The sequence below is a fragment of the Aedes albopictus genome, chromosome 3, assembly GCF_035046485.1.
Source record: "Aedes albopictus strain Foshan chromosome 3, AalbF5, whole genome shotgun sequence".
Taxonomy (NCBI): domain Eukaryota; kingdom Metazoa; phylum Arthropoda; class Insecta; order Diptera; family Culicidae; genus Aedes; species Aedes albopictus.
Window position 1 is genome coordinate 104,169,435 of NC_085138.1, and position 17,415 is coordinate 104,186,849.

General features: G+C 43.7%; 1 protein-coding gene across 1 annotated transcript in view; it reads right to left on the minus strand.

The window, feature by feature from the left end:
- Positions 1-17,415, minus strand: part of LOC134291327 (uncharacterized) — a 422,656-nt gene that overhangs the window by 293,459 nt on the left and 111,782 nt on the right. The window lies entirely within an intron of this gene.

Consider the following 17,415-nt stretch of genomic DNA (forward strand, 5'->3'; position numbering starts at 1 on the left):
GCGCCCCACTTCCGACATTGTGTTTAACGCAAGGCAAAAGCAGCGGAAGTCAAAGAAAAAATGTCGCTAATTCGGTTTTGAACTGGAAACATAATATAAAAAAGTAATTTCGAGAAAGTCGCGTAAAAATGTCGATCAAAATAAAAGTCACGTAAAAAGTCGTGTTAAACAGAATTGAGTGTATTACTAAAAATTTTCTTACAGATCTTCTGTGAAATGCTTTGATTAAACTTCATAATAAAACCTTGGTAATGTTATTGGTAAATTATGGTAAATAAATCCTCTTGAACTAATCGCCGAAAATTGGTAAAATAGATCGTTTGAAAACCCCTGAAATCTTATTAGGTGTTTTCAAAAACAAAATTCAGTTGACCAAAAATAATTAATTAAAGAATCTGGAATGTCATTTCTAATCATTGTGCTACCAGCTGGTTATGTTTTCATTACAAAATCAGCCAGTTTCGCCTGAATCGGGGAAAGAAGGCGAAAATGTGTTATAAATGTTAGGTTAGTACATACCAAGGTACATACCATATTAGGGCGAGTTCAATTTCGTCGCTTCGTGAAAAATACATTTTTTTTTTATTGATTAATGACATTTTACACCAAATAGGTGCATTCATGTCTTCTTAGATCTAATACACAAATAATTCAATTAAAACTTTTCAGCACTTCAGCTATGCGTTTTTCTTGCTTTCTCGATCGTTTATTCAATTTTACAACCCAAGCGTTGACGTCATCATATGCTAGATCCGGGCCGGAGTCTTGGCCGGAGTCCGAATCGCTATCGTCACTAGCATTGTTGTCGGTCTTTCGATGGTCATCTATCGGCTTAGCTGCTGTCGTATTCTGGTCCTGCTCTATCCCTCGTATGACTTTCTTCTTACTTGGCGGCGGATTTATTGACGATCCAACGGTACTGCTCACGGAACGCTTTTTCTGTTGCTCATGGGGCTGTAGTTTTGTATTAATTTCGGTAGACACGTCCATCTGGTTGTCAGCCTCACTGTGTTCGCAATGGTTGTTACGCTCTTTCCACATGTTGGTCTAGGAATATCCCAACAAAGTGTTACATGCCAATAAAGCATCATCCCAAGTAACCACGAAGCCGTATATAAGTGCATCAATTTTGCCCTATAGTGTTATTTAAAATTGTGGATATAATGCTGCGTTACTTTAAACACATCATTGAAGCAATATTAAAGTCGAAAAGGGCCCCACTAAAAGCAAATTAGTGCCACATATTGCAGCACGGTGACAGCCATTGCTAAAGTAACATAGTGCTGTAAATTTGCAGTTGCACATGCTTAATACGTGCAACAAGAAAAACCAAAACAAAAATCTATTTTTAGCACCGTTTCGTTATCGACGGTACTAATGCCTCCACACATGAATGTTGTAAGTTGTAACCATTATTTTTTTGTTGTCGGGTCAAGAGTCGAACCAGAAGTGCTGAAGACCACTAGATGAGTTCCATACGCGCTGTCACCTTGGACTGTTTCTGCTGCTGTGATAACAACAGATATTTCATTAACTAAAAGGAAACTGTTCTTCTGTCTGAATCAATGCAGTAGAGGGCAAAACAACTATGTCATGTGTAATAGATCCCTGTAATCACATTCTGATAAATCACCGCACACTGCTCATTATGCAAATTGTGGTTTTATTATTGGCATGCGATAGCAGTCAACAGAAAAGAGAAAAGGTCATCTCTAAAACTAATCTTATGCTGAAGAAAGTCGTCGATCGGTGGTTCAAACGGGGATTAAATTGGTAGGAAGTCGAACCGGAAGTGTTGAAAACCGCTAGAGTTGACCATAAAGTTGTTCACTCTTCTTGATTTCGTTTGTTTACCATTAGAGTAAAGCTTTTATAATTGTATTGTTAGAGCAATATTTTCTAGTTTGTGCATTGCATTTATTTAGTTTTTGCAGTGTTGAATTGTAGAATTGTCGTATATCACCCTTTTATGTACCCTAATGTAAAGAAAAATGTAATGCATCATTACATTGATAATGCCAATCAAAAGGATTATTGCATGACAAGTGTGGGATAACTGCATTTCGCATTGCAAAGGTTGATATTCAGTCTAATTCGTGCAATGATATAATGCTTGTGGTTACTTGGGATGGTTTTAAACTATACAAAAATATGACTGGTAAATTTTCTGGAAATATTTTTTGTTCTTAATTTCCATCTCAAAGAACCACCCTAATTAAAAATAAATGAGCCACCCTAATGAAATATTATATATATTCAACATTGAAAATGACTTATATATATATGTCGAATTCGTTTTTGAACCTGGGTTGGAACTGGATTGGCGGAAAATGTGTAAACAAACAAACGTCAAACAAACTCAAACAAACTTTAGTACAAGCGAAACCGAAGTCGGGTTGGGGTTGAAACTGTGATCTCATCCAGTTCCAACCCAGGTTGGAACCGAATCAAAAACGAATTCGACATTACAGATATATAAGAGATTTTTTAATACTATTGGAAAATGGGGAGAGAGCCAAAGAACGAACTACTTCGCTTGACGGTTGAAACGAAAAAGAATGAGTTTATTAACTACGTGGTACAATTCAAAAAGGCATGGCCTACCAAGATTGACATCATTGGGTATTGCGGGTAATGTTCGATATTACATATGCTAACACTCCTCCTCGAACTGACTTGGCAATAGCCCTAACTGCTTGTTCAATATTCTAATCCTACACTGTTGCAAAGGTTTAGTTAGTATATATGCAAGCATATTTTCAGTTGGACAATATTGCAAACTTATCTGTTTCATTGCGTAATTATTCGACTGGATGATTTCTCAGTTTTAACTGGCTTTCGCAGTCTAGGGGATCAAAACGGATAGTTTTGTTCTGCCCGACGTTTCGGCACTTTGTATTTGGCCTTTTTCAAGGGTGGAACTGTCTGGGTGGGTTAAACAACATCTCTGAGAACAGTGTAGTGCAAGTCGTTAGAAATAGTTAGTGCCCCAATTTCTACCAATAATTGTATAAATGTTTAAAATTGCATACAAGAAGCTCCAAATGCACAAAACGGCAAAAACTAAGAACGAAAAACGGTAGACAGTTCCACCCTTGAAAAAGGCCAAATACAAAGTGCCGAAACGTCGGGCAGAACAAAACTATCCGTTTTGATCCCCTAGACTGCGAAAGCCAGTTAAAACTTATCTGTTTCTTTTCTTGCAGGTCCCTAACATAGAAATATTTAGTTTCGATGTGCTTCGATCGTTTTTCAATTCGATCACTACAAACTAGCTTTACAACTTTGGTTGTCTTCGTAGGTTGGTACTGGTTCCGAGACGTCCTCGCCGAAATCCGCTAGCAGCTTCTTCATCCAAGTGAGCTCCTGGCAAGCCTCTGCCAACGCCACGAACTCCGCTTCTGTGGAGGATAGCGCAACGCAGGTTTGCTTCCTGGATGCCCAGCTTATGATACCGCCTCCGAGACGAATCAGGAAACCGGTGTTGGATTTCCGGTCACGGTGGTTGCCGGCCCAGTCAGCATCCGCAAACAGCTCCAAACCAGAGTTCGACGACCCAAGGTGCAACTTATAGTCGCATGTAGCCTTCAGGTACCTGAGAACTCTTTTGGCCTCCTGCCAATCCAACTGCGTGGGGCAGCTCGACTTCTGTGCCAGAATCGATGTGCTGACCGCTATGTCCGGACGTGAATGGACAGTAGTATGGGACACGCTTATATGGAAAAAATAAAATCTCGCTCCAGTCGACTTTTCTGATTCCATTTAGGTTCCATATGAACTGTACAAAATTTCAGCGCAATCGGTGAAACTATAATTTAGCGCAAACTGTTCAAAGTTTGCATAGGATTTACTATGGGAAAAGTTACACTTTCAAACAAAAAATCCCAGAGGTCGCCCTTTATCTCCTTAATTCAAATCGATCAATGTTTCTTGTAGAAAAAACATTTATGAAACTTTCCTTCTAAGACCGCAAAACGATTGGATACTTGTGGAAAAAGTTATTGATTTATTACCGATTAGTGATCCAGCGAACGGCTTTTTGTTTTGTCTTATCAGCAGCACTGCTGCTGCCGTAGTTGCATGGGGTGGCGGGAGGCATCACCACCCCCCCGAAACAGCAGCAGCCAAGGCAGCAGCTACAGTGCTGCTAATAAAACAAAACAAAAAGCCGTTCGTTGGATCATTAATCGGTAATAAATCAATAACTTTTTCCACGAGCATCCGATTGTTTTGCGGTCTTCGAAGGAAAGTTTCATAAATGATTTCCCTACAGGAAACGTTGATCGATTTGAATTAAGGACACAAGGGGGGACTTCTGGAATTTTTTATCTGAAAGTGTAAATTTTCCCATAGTAAATCCTATGAAAACTTTGAACCGCTTGCGCTAAATTATAGTTTCACCAATTGCGCTGAAATTTTGTACAGTTCATATGGGACCTAAGTGGAATCAGAAAAGTCGACTGGAGCGAGGATTTGAGATTTGTCCCACACTAATGGACAGCCACGTACAACAGACCTCCAATCAGGCTGAGATACTGCGCGTTGCTCGGCAGCCGATTCTCCTCCTCCTTCTGCTGTAGGTAGGCTGGATCCAACGGTATCTTCGACGGTTTGGCATCCTTCAGACCGTGTCTCTCTACAAGCTTCGTGATGTAGCTGCGCTGGTTTAGCTTGAATCCGCCGGAATCTCGCTCGACTTCAATGCCAAGGAACTGTTTCACGTCCCCCAGATTGGCAACCTCGAACTTCTTCCGAAGCTCTCCGAAAATCGTGGCGAATTCTTCCTCGCTCCGAGTGGCAATCAGCATGTCGTCGACGTAGAGCAGGATATACGATACTGATTTGCCTTTTCGCCGGACGTACAGGCATGGATCCGCTTCCGAAGGCTTGAACCCCATTTCCCGGAGCACCTCGTCGATCCGCAGGTTCCATACACGAGCGGATTGCTTCAGCCCGTATATGCTTCTCCGCAACCGGCAGACTGTGTTGGGGTCTCCCGTGGAATATCCTTCCGGCTGCTTCATGTAGATGGGCTCGTCCAGCTTCCCATGAAGGTACGCAGTCTTGACATCCACATGTTTCACCTGCATTCGGCGCCGGCTTGCGATGGTCAAGAGCGAACGAAATGTGGCCTGTTTGGCGACAGGAGCGAAAACCTCGTCAAAGTCGACGCCAAACTTCTGCGAGAATCCCTGGGCCACCAGCCTGGCCTTGTGACGGACGACGTTCCCCATGGTATCCTCCTTCGTCTTGAACAGCCACTTGCAACCTATGGCTTTGCGGTTCGGTGGCAACTCGACCAGTTCCCATGTACCGTTCTCGATGTGCGATTGATACTCATCGTCCATCGCAGCTCTCCACAGGTCGCCTTGTTGACCATTTAACGCCTCGGATGGGGTACGTGGATCGTTGGTCTTCGTCCGGTTTGTGACGACGAATCCCTGCTGCAAGCGGCTTGCTTGAGCTTCAGGACTATCATCGTGCTCGACGGTTGCCGTGCTGTCGTCATGTTCGCCTGTAAAACGGGTGGAGGGCAGTCCAGTGGTTTTGAAAAAATAATCTTTTAACTTGCCTGTAAGGAAGCGCTCCCTGCCGCTTCGCCTCAACGCCGGTGACTCGGGCGGATTTGAAGATGTGCGCGACGGGAGCGTAGGAGTTGTCACAGTGTCATCTGGAATAGGACCCACGGTATCGCTGTATTCGCTGTCGGAATCGTCTTCGTCGAATGGTGTTGCCGTTGCTTGCTCGGTGCTACCTTGCACGGTAGGTTCCCTTTCGCATGCAGCCGGTTCCCACGGGAATTCGCCTTCCAGGTCCAGTCGAATCGTTTTCCGTGCTTCTGTTGCCTTGACATTGCTAGCGGCCTGTGCCGCTCCTCCTTCACGGATAAAACTTACATCTCGTCGCTTGATTACTTGCTTCGCTTTCGGGTCCCACAGGCGGTACGCCTTGGTGTCTTCATCGAACCCAGTGAGAATACATTCGTGCGCCTTTGCATCCCACTTCTTACGTTTCTGCTTCGGTATGTGGGCCATCACCGACGACCCAAAAACACGGACGTGTGCTAGGCTCGGCTTCTTACCGCTCCACATTTCTTCCGGTGTCTTATCGTGCCCCTTCGTCGGAGAACGATTCACTAGGTACACAGCTGTTGCTGCCGCTTCTGCCCAAAAACTTTTCGGAAGGTTTGCTTCAAAGAGCATACATCGCGCACGCTCCACGATGGTGCGGTTTACACGCTCCGCCAGTCCGTTTTGCTCGGGCGTGTAGTCGACCGAGGTTTGGTGGCGGACTCCCAATCGCTTCAGATGGTCGCCCAAAAGCTTGTTGGTAAACTCTTTCCCGTTGTCTGTTCGTAGCACTTTTAATTTCTTACCAGTCTGTCTTTCAGCTGAGCGCCGGAAATCTTCGAAGGCCTTGAACACGCTTTCCGCCGACTTCTCGGCTAGGAAGTACACGCTGATTCTCCGCCACTTGTCATCGATGAAGGTGAGATAATACCGGCTACCACCCAACGAGTCCGTCTCCATTGGTCCACAGATGTCGGAGTGTACCAATTCCAAAAGCTCTGTCGCTCTTGAACCGACATTGCTGAAAGGCAAACGAGAAAGCTTACCTAACGCGCAAATCCTGCAGTTCTCATCCTTCTTGGCTACGTCGCTGAATTCGAGGCCCGACACCAGGCCGCCCCTCAAGCGCTGCAGACTATTGAAATTGATGTGACCCATCCTTCTGTGCCACAGATCGGCGGTGACCACCGGCGCGCATGCCAGTGCTTTCGTAGGCGGGAGTTGGTCCAGCTTGAATAGACCATTCGTTCTGCTTCCGGTAGCAATGATGTGTCCCTCTGGATTTTTCACTGTGACACCGTCGGTGGTGAACGTGACGGTGTGCCCTCGTTGCACGATTTGATTCACGGATACCGTCTACCCCCGTTGGTTTGAACGACACCTCATGCAAACCAACGGGGTTCATTTTTTAATTTGAACTTCTAGTAACCCTGTGGGCATCGAAAAACACACTGATGGTAACCCTTTTTGCTGTTTTGTTTTGTTTCTGCGTTCCGTTTCACCCCGTCCCATGAGCAGAATGACGTTTGAACCACTTCTAGTTTGAACGAAGTGCAGATTAGAGGGGGCCAAATTAAAAAGTGTTCAGATTAGACGAGGTCAAACCAACGGGGGTAGACGGTAGCAGGTTTGCCGAAAGTTCCGGAATCACATGGACTTCATGCACCTCTATCGGAGGGTCTTCGGGACAGCATTCTGGTCTCAGCTTCATGCTTCCCTTCGCAACAACTTCCATGGAACCTCGGTTGGCAGCGACCACCGTGCCACAATGCCGCCGGACGTTTTCCAGCGAACTTTCCGTTTTTGAGAAATGGTTCGATGCACCGGAGTCGAAATACCAGTTGCCATCATCTTCGGAAATCGCAGAAAGGACTGTGCACCACGCGTTACCATTCCTGGGCTCCTTCTGGGGACATTCTCGGGCGATGTGGCCGTACTTCTGGCACCGTCGGCACTTGGGTCCCTTACCTTGAGGCGCTGGGTCGGCTTGCTTCGGTTTTCGGCCGTGGTGCTTGTTGCTTGAAAACGCAGCACCCGCCGCTGACGACGACGACGACGACACACGAACTTCCTGCAGCAACTTCGTGTTGACGATGTCACCGGTAATTGCTGTTCCGGAATTCTCCAGTGCCATTATCATCGGCCGATACTCTTCTGGCAGGCCCACCAGTAGGAGAGTGCCGATCCATTCCTCGCTGATGTCGAACCCGATGCCACGCAACTGGTGGGCGGTTGCTACGATCGTGTTGACGTACGTTTCCATGGACCCATTGGTTGCTAGGGACGCCGTAATTAATTTTCGCAGCAAACCAACTTTTCGCGTGAGCCCCGTGTCTTCAAACGCCGATTCCAGCTTGGACCACGCTTCCTTGGCTGTTTTCGCTTCACGCACGTGGACGTAGTTGACTGGGTCAAGCAGCAGAATAATTTCCCCCCGCGCTCTTCTGTCCTTCAACGGGTCGACGGCAGGATCCGTTCCGTCCGCATTCGGTGTCGGCTTGACTGCTTCCCACAGGTCTTCCAGTTCGAGAAACGTCTGGACCGCAAACTTTCACGTGGGCCAATTTTCTCGCCCCACTAGACGCTCGATCGACGGCAGACTCGTTGAACTGTGCACCCTTTGAGCATCAGCACCATCACCAACCTGCTGGGAATTTCCTGGCGCGTTCATCATTCGGACAAATTTCGCGATTTGCTTTTCGAGAAAAAAAAATGGCTAAAACTCCAAGGGGAATGACATATCCTTTTCTAACCGGAATATCCGCATTTATCCGTTTCTAACCGTCGCTAACCGTGTCTAACCGCTGCTCACTTAGCAGCTCGCTTAGCAACGGTTAGCGACGGTTAGAATCGGATAAATGCGGATATTCCGGTTAGAAAAGGATATGTCATTCCCCTTGTAAAACTCTGGCCCATAACCTATTGGAAAATGGGGAGAGAGCCGAAGAACGAACTACTTCGCTACAATTCAAAAAGGCATGGCCTACCATGATTGACATCATTGGGTATTGCGGGTAATGTTCGATATTACATATGCTAACAAATACTATTATCTTATTTTTTTAAATTTTTCTACCAAAAAAGGACCACCCTAATGCAAAATAAGTGAACCACCCTAACGATATATGATATATAATATGCTAGCAGTTGCCAACGATGATATAAGACATGTTCCAGTATTTACTATTGCTATGAATCAGCAACTAAATTCAAATCTTCCATTTCAAATTCATTTCACTCTCCCAACTCAAAAAATTTCTAAGTCCAAAAAGTCATTTTTTCCAAAAAAAAATTTTCGAGATTAACACCAGATCTCGACGTTTCATGCACTTTTAAGGCATTTGGCATCAAAAAAATAAATTCGATTTCGAAGTTTTCATGTATCCCTACACTGAAAGTCGGCTTGCGGTTATGACAAGCACACAAATGTTTTCAAATTTACTATGGCAAAACATAATCTTCATCCCATAAACGCTTCATGTGTGCATTCTGTTTCCTCTCATATCAACCAGTTCGATAGCCGAGTGGTAGCGTGCGAGCCTGGTGATCTCAAGATTCTTGGTTCGAATCCGGTTGCCAACAGAAACTTTTTTTAATTGTAAATCGGGTCCATGGTAAAATTGAAAACATTAATCTGTTGAATTGAAACGAAACTCAGTCTGCACAAATCAAGTGGCGTTGTGCATTTATGTTGACCCTCAGAATAGTAATTTCAACCGCAAGCTGGCTTTCAGTGTACCTTGGGATATTTTTCGTGTTTCAAAACAGCCAAACTTTGACCGCTTTGGGCCATCCTTTAGCGAAGTCCGATTGAGCTGAAATTTTGCATGGGGACTTTTTTTGAGGAGACGGAACTTTTAAGCACTACCCGTTTTTGCAAGGGGAATGACATATCCTTTTCTAACCGGAATATCCGCATTTATCCGTTTCTAACCGTCGCTAACCGTGTCTAACCGCTGCTCACTTAGCAGCTCGCTTAGCAACGGTTAGCGACGGTTAGAATCGGATAAATGCGGATATTCCGGTTAGAAAAGGATAAGCGGGAGCCACAATGCTGCGTCGACTTCGACTTCGACTTCAGCGTTAACGGATCCGTCAATGTACTAAAAACGCAGACGGATGCGTTGACGCAAACACCGCCCACAATTCTGCGTTGCGTTGTGCGTTTGTTTACATATTTACATTGGTGATGGAATTTAATCGCGGATATGGAATCTCAATCGAAATCAATGTTGGAATCAGATTTCAGCAGTCGGACTGCATAAATCACTGCAGGAATTTGGAATTTAATATCGGAATTCGCAGCGGCTGCTGATGTGCTTACTAAAAACATAGATTATTTGTGGAAACTGTGAAACTTCATCCGGAAACCGATCACTATTTGTGTGGTTATTCGTGAACTTTTCTGTGGCAAGTGGCAGTGACTGTAGGAAGGAACTCGTTCTGGAATTCTTCCGGCAGAAACATTTCATGGGCTTTTCATAACGGGAAACCCTTCTGAGATTCCTTTTATTCCATTCCCTGTTTTGAATTTGGTGATTTCTCCAGAAATTCCATTTGGAATTCCTCCGGAAGACGCTTCGACATGGGCGAAATTACGGTTTTTTGCCAGAGGGTGCACTACAAATAAATATTCATTAGTTCATCCATTCATCATTCATCGCCCCATATCTCACCAGCAATGCATTCAAATTCTAGGGGGTGCCTGGCAACCCCGGCACTCCCGGTAGTTTCGCCTATGCGCTTCGAATAACAAGAGTTTTGAGACCGTGATCAATGAGTTGCATTTTAAATTCTTAGTTTTTTTGCAGACATTCCCGGAACTCAAGGAGATCCTTCAGGTTCAGGATCAGAAGTTTTTTTTAGAGTTTCTCAAATACTTCTTATGTAAATTTAATTAGTAGTTCCCTCAAAAGTTTTTCCTTGAGATCATTCAGGATTTTTTCAAAGGTTTACCGGGAATGTATCCCGTAGTTCCTTCACCAATTAATACGAAGGATTCTTAAAAAATCCCCCATGGTTTTCATCGTTAAATTCTACAGCATTTTAATAGAGAATTACTCTAGGAAATCCTTCGGGAATTCCTGCAAAAGATTCATTGTGATTTTTTCCCAGAGTTTCATAATAAATTCCTCCCAAAGTTCCATCGATAATTCCTTTAGGGGTTCCATTGGAAATTACTCCAGTAGTATTGGGACTTCCATCCGGGGTTCCTCCAGCAATTCCTTCAGGAATTCTTCAATGAATTTGTTCGGGAATTTCTCCAACAGTTCTTCAGAAGTTTCCTGAAGTTTCTTTTTCTTTTTCCGAGTCTTTTTCAAAAGTTTGTTCGGGAGTTTCTCCAGTAGTAGCTTGAACAATTACTCCAGAATTTGCTTGTAATATCCCCTAGGAGTTTCTTCGGGAATTCTTTCAAGTGTTCTATCGGAGATTTCTCCGAGAAATCCACTGCAAGAGTTCCATTGGCAATTTATCTTGGAGTTTCATTGGGAATCCAGCAAGTGTTCCACCGGAAATTCCACCAGGAATTCTATCGTCAATTCCTGCAGGAGCTTTTTCGGGGACCCGTCTAGCAATTCCTAAGATATATATATATTAGGAGGTCCACTAGTCCACTTCCGGGAATTCCCTCGGGAATTCCTCCAGGATTCTTCCAGGGGTTCCTCTAGGAATAAATATCTCCTGAGATTCTTCCTATAATTCCTCCAGGGTTTCTTCTTGAAATTCTTTCAGGGACTCTTCCAGGAATTCCTCCAGGGATTCTTTCAGGAATTCCTCCTGGGAATCTTTCAGGAATTCCTCCAGGGATTCTTCCAGGAATTCCTCCAGGGATTCTTCCAGGAATTTCTCCAGGGATTATTCCAGGAATTCCTGGAGGAATTCTTCCAGGAATTCCTCCTGGGATTCTTCCAGGAATTCATCCAAGGATTCCTCCAGGAATTCCTCCAGGGATTCTTCCAGGAATTCCTCCAGGGATTCTTCCAGGAATTCCTCCAGGGATACTTGCAGGAATTCCTCCAGGGATTCTTGCAGGAATTCCTCCAGGGATTCTTCCTGGAATTCTTCCAAAAATTCTTCCAGGCATTCCTCCAGAGATTCTTCCAGGAATTCCTCCAGGGATTCTTCCAGGAATTCCTCCAGGGATTCTTCCAGGAATTCCTCCAGGGATTCTTCCAGGAATTCCTCCAGGGATTCTTCCAGAAATTCCTCCAGGGATTCTTCCAGGAATTCCTCCAGGGCAGAGATGGGAACACTCACTTGCGTAGACTTACACTCACTTGCTGTTTTCTCAGCTCAGAAGCGTGCTATCAACAAACGATGTATGGACGACTTTTGGTTTGTGATTTTGTCTAAAAGTTTGTCGAATAGAGTACGGGTCGCAAACCCATACCTAAGTCGTGACAGAGCTGCGAAAGTGACTCTCCACGAGGTGAGTGTAATTTACATTCACCTCGTGGAGAGTTGCTTTCGCAGCTCCCTCACGCCTTCGATATGCGTGTGCGACCCATACTTTGTTCGGCAAACTTTTAGACAAAACCAAAAGGCAAAAGTCGTCCATACATCGTTTCTTGATAGCATGCTTCTGAACTGAGAAAACAGCAAGTGAGTGTAACTCTTCGCAAGTGAGTGTTCCCATCCCTGCTCCAGGGGTTCTTCCAGGGATTCTTCCATGTATTCCTCCAGGGATTCTTCCAGGAGTTCCTCCAGGGATTCTTCCAGGAATTCCTCCAGGGAATCTTCCAAGAATTCCTCCAGGGATTTTTCCAGAAATTTCTCCAAGGATTCTTCCAGGAATTCCTCCAGGGATTCTTCCAGAAATTCCTCCAGGGATTCTTCCAAAAATTCCTCCAGGGATTCTTCCAGGAATTCCTCCAGGGATTCTTCCAGGAATTCCTCCAGGGATTCTTCTAGGAATTCCTCCAGGGATTCTTCCAGGAATTCCTCCAGGGATTCTTCCAGGAATTCCTCCAGGGATTCTTCCAGGAATTCCTCCAGGGATTCTTCCAGGAATTCCTCCAGGGATTCTTCCAGGAATTCCTCCAGGGATTCTTCCAGGAATTCCTCCAGGGATTCTTCCAGGAATTCCTCCAGGGATTCTTCCAGGAATTCCTCCAGGGATTCTTCCAGGAATTCCTCCAGGGATTCTTCCAGGAATTCCTCCAGGGATTCTTCCAGGAATTCCTCCAGGGATTCTTTCAAGAATTCCTCCAGGGATTCTTCCAGGAATTTCTCCAGAGATTCTTCCAGGGATTCCTCCAGGGATTCTTCCAGAAATTCCTCCAAGGATTCTTCCAGGAATTTTTCCAGGGATTCTTCCAGGAATTCCTCCAGGGATTCTTCCAGGAATTTCTCCAGGGATTCTTCCAGGAATTCCTCCAGAGATTCTTCCAGGAATTCCTCCAGGGATTCTTCCAGGAATTCCTCCAAAAATTCTTCCAGGAATTCCTCCAGAGATTCTTCCAGGAATTTCTCCAGGGATTCTTCCATGTATTCCTCCAGGGATTCTTCCAGGAGTTCCTCCAGGGATTCTTCCAGGAATTTCTCCAGGGATTCTTCCAAGAATTCCTCCAGGGATTTTTCCAGGAATTTCTCCAAGGATTCTTCCAGGAATTCCTCCAGGGATTCTTCCAGAAATTCCTCCAGGGAATCTTCCAGGAATTCCTCCAGGGATTCTTCCAGGAATTCCTCCAGGGATTCTTCCAGGAATTCCTCCAGGGATTCTTCCAGGAATTCCTCCAGGGATTCTTCCTGGAGTTCCTGAAAAAAAATCCGGAAGAATCTCTGGAAGAATTCCTGAAGGAATCACTGGATGAATTTCTGGAGAAATTCCTGTAAGAATTTCTGGAAGAATCCCTGGCGAAATTCCTGGAAAAATCCTTGAAGAAATTCTTGGAAGAATCCGTGGAGGAATTCTCGAAAAAAAATCCTTGAGGAATTCCTGAAAAAAATCCTGGAGGAATCTTCGGAAGAATTCCTGAAGGAATCTCTGGAAGAAACCCTGGAGTTCCTGGCAGAATCTCTGGAAAAATTTCTCCAGGAATTTCTTCAAGAATTTCTCCAGGAATTCTTCCAGAGATTCCTCCAGGAATGAAAGAATTTCTGGAGGAATTCCTTGAATAATCCATGAAGAAATTCCTGGACAAATCCCCGGAGGAATTTGTGGAAAACTTTCTCAAGGATTCTGCGAAGGAATTCCTGTAGAAATCCCTGAAGTAGACCCTTGAAAAAATTCTGGGGGAATCCCCAGAGGAATTTGCGATTTTCTGGAGGAATTTCTGAAAGGATTCCTGGAGTAATTCATAGAAGAGTTATTGGAGGATGTCCTGGAAGAAGTTCCGAAAGAATTCCTGGAAGAATATTTTTAGAATTTCCAGAATCCCCGAACGAATTCCCGAAGGAGCTCGTGGAGGAATCTCCACAGGATTTCCTGGAGGAATTTCTGGATAAATTTCTGGAAAAGTTTCAGGAGGATTTCATGGAAGAGTTCCTGGAAGAATACAAGAAACAATTCCTGTAGAAATTCCTGGAAGTATTACTGAAAGAATTTGTAGAAGAATTTCCGGAGGAATTCCCGGAAGAATTCCTGGAGGAATTCTTGCAGAAATTCCTTGAGAAATCCGCGCAAGAATTCGCGGAAAACTCACTAAAGGAATCCCCAGAGAAATTCCTGCAGAAATTCTTGGAGCAATTTCTGAAGAAATCTGCGAAAGCTTCCTGGAGGAATCCTTGAAGTTATCACTGGAGAAATTCCTGGAGAAATCTCCGGAAGAGTTCGCGAAAGACTTACTCAAGGATTCCTCAGAGAAGCTTCTGGAAAAATATCAGGAAAATTCCTGGAAGAATTCTCGGAGGGATTCCTGGGAAAAATTTGGAAGGATTTTTTTAAGAATTCCAGGAACAATTCCTAGAGGTATTCCTGGAAGCATTACTGAAGGCATTTCTGAAGGAATTCCTGGAGTAATCTCCGGAGGTATTTCTGAAGGGATCTCCGGAGGATTTTTTTTTTAATAATCACCGGAAGAATTCCTGGAGAAATTCCGGCGGAATCCTGGAGGAGTTTCTGGAGAAAACCTTGAAGTTTCTGGAAGAATTCCTGAAAGACTTCCTGGTGGATATCCTGGACGAATTTCTGGAGAAATCCCAGGAGGAATTCCTATAGTACTCCCCGAAGAAACCCCAGGAGGAATTCGCGGAAAACTTACTGAAGGAATCCCCGCAGCAATTCACAGAGCACTTTCTGAATCTTCTGAGGAAATTTTGAAAGATTCCTTGAAGTAATCCCTGAAAAAATCACCTGGAGGAAACTCCGCAGGACTTCCTGAAGGAATCCCGGAGGATTTTCTGTAAGAATTCCCAAAGGAATTTCTGGAGGAATCTCCGAAAGAATTCCTGGAGGCAACTCCATTTAGCAATCTCTGGAGGACTATCTGAAAATATTTCTTGATGAATTTTCAATGGAATCTGTGGAGAAACTGCGGGGGAATTTTTGGAGAAATTCCTGGAGGATTCCTTGCAGGAATCCCCGGGGGATTTCCTGGAGAAATTCCCAAAAGAATTTTTGGAATCTGGAATCTGGGGAAAAATTCCTAGAGAGAAGTTCTTAGGAATTTTTGAGCAATCTCTGGAGGAATTCCTGAAGGAATTTACGACAGAATCTCAGGATGAATTCCTTTGGAAATTTCTTGAGGAATTTCTGGAGGATATCTTGGGAGAATTCCTGTAAGAATTCCTGGTAGAATTTCTGCAAAAATTCCTGGAAGGATTTCCGGAGGAATTTGTGGAAATATTCCAGGATAAATTTCTGGGGGAATGAAGTATTACTGAAGAAATTCCTGGAGGAATTATCGGAGGAATCCTGGGAGGAATTCCTGGAGTAATCTCCGGAGGAATTCTCGGAGAAAACTCCGGGGGGATCTCTGAGGGAATTTTTGCAGGAATTTAATTTAGTAATTACTAATAAAAATTTAGTAATTCCCGAAAAAATATCTTGAGAAATTTCTGAAAGAACTCTTGGAGGAATTACTAATGGAACTCTCGAAAGAAATTTCCTTGAAGTAATTCCCAATAAAATTCATGGAGTACCTGAAGGAACAGTTGGAAGATTTCCCAAAAGAACTTTATTAGAACCTGGTGTATTCTTGAAGGAACTCACAGAGGAATTCCTGAAAGAATTCTCGAAGAAATTCCTGGAGGAATTCCCGAAGGAACTTAGAGAAATTTCCGAAGAAACTTGTTAAGGACAACTCGATGGACCTCCAACAGGAACTCCCAAAGTAATACCGGGAGAAATTCTCAAAGGAACATCAGGTGTTATTTTTGAATGAACTTTTTTGAAAAATCCCCAATGAAACTCCTCAAGGAATTCTCGAAGGAACTTCTGGAGAAATTCCAGAAAGAACTCCTAATTCCCGAAGATATACCTGGAGAAATTTCCTCATAGGAGCCTAATATGAATGCCAGAAATACCTCCTACCAGAAGGTAGTCCTGAAGGAATTTCCGAAGGTAGTATTGGAGAAATTTCCGGGGGATCACCTTAAAAAATTCCAGGATGAATTCTTAATCCTGGAATTTATTAAGAAGATCCCTCGGGAGCTCTTAAATAAACTTTTGAAAAGACTCGAATGAACTCCTGCAGAAATTTCCAAAAGAACTCCTGGGAACATCTCTAAAAGAACTCCTGGAGAAATTCCCGAAGAGATTCTTTGAGGAATTCCTGGAGCAACTCCTGGCTGAATTAGCAATGGAATTTTTGGAGACAGTGCTGCATAAATTTTTGGAGAAATTCCTGAAAGAATAACCGAGGAAAATCGTTGAGGAATTCCCGAAGCAAATCTTAGAGGAGTATCCCAAGAAACTCCTCGAATTATTCAACAAGACATTCCTTAAGGAATTACCCAAGGAACTCCTGGAGGGAATCTCCAAGGAACTACTTGAGGTTATCTTGAAGGGATTTTATAGAAATTTCCGAACTGTTGGAGGCAGTTCCTGATGAATTCCATAAAGACTCCTGGAGTAATTTATGGAGAAAGTTCTGGAGAAATTTCCGACAGAACTGAAAAAAGAGTTGTCGATGAAAATCTAGGAGAAATTCCCGGAAAAATTTTTCGAAGGAACTCATGGAGGATTTCTGGAAGGCACACCTGGAGGAAGTTGTGGAGAAATTTTAAATGCTACTCCTTAGGGAATTCTGCAAAGAATTCCTTGAGAAAAATTCAGATGAATGCTCGAAAGAACTCCTGAAAGATTTTCTGGCGCAACTCCCGAGCGATCTGCTTGAGGAATTTCTGAAGAAACTCCTGGAGTTGTCTCAACTGGTTTTCTTAGTAAGTCACCAAAAATCTTCCATCAAGGGAAATTGGGAAAGAAATTTTTCTCGGCGACTCTTATTTCACTTGATTTTTTTTTTAAATTTGTTGAATAATTTATTTGGGTCCCTCCTCAAAATGCTGAATTCCGACCATAATTTTCCGAGAGGGGGTGGGGGGTGTTTCAACATAAGAGAAAATTGAAATTTGTGTCAGCCTAATCCTAGAAGAAATTCATGCTTGAGGAATTCCAGAATGGATTTCTGTTCCCGGGTTTCCAGAAAGAATTCCAGCTAGTGAAATTGAGAAAAAAAATCTGGAGAATTTCCTAATGAAATCCTTAGAAGATACCCTTAATGAATTTCAGACGGAATATCAGCAATAGGAATCCATGTGCGAATCCCTGTTGGAGGAATTCTGGAAGCTAGCTCCGCTCAAATAAATTTAGGTGGAATTCCTGCTGAATGAAAAGAATATTTCAACACAAAACAACTCCAGGGAATCCCTGGAGGGATTCTCAAAGAAACCCGTTAATAAA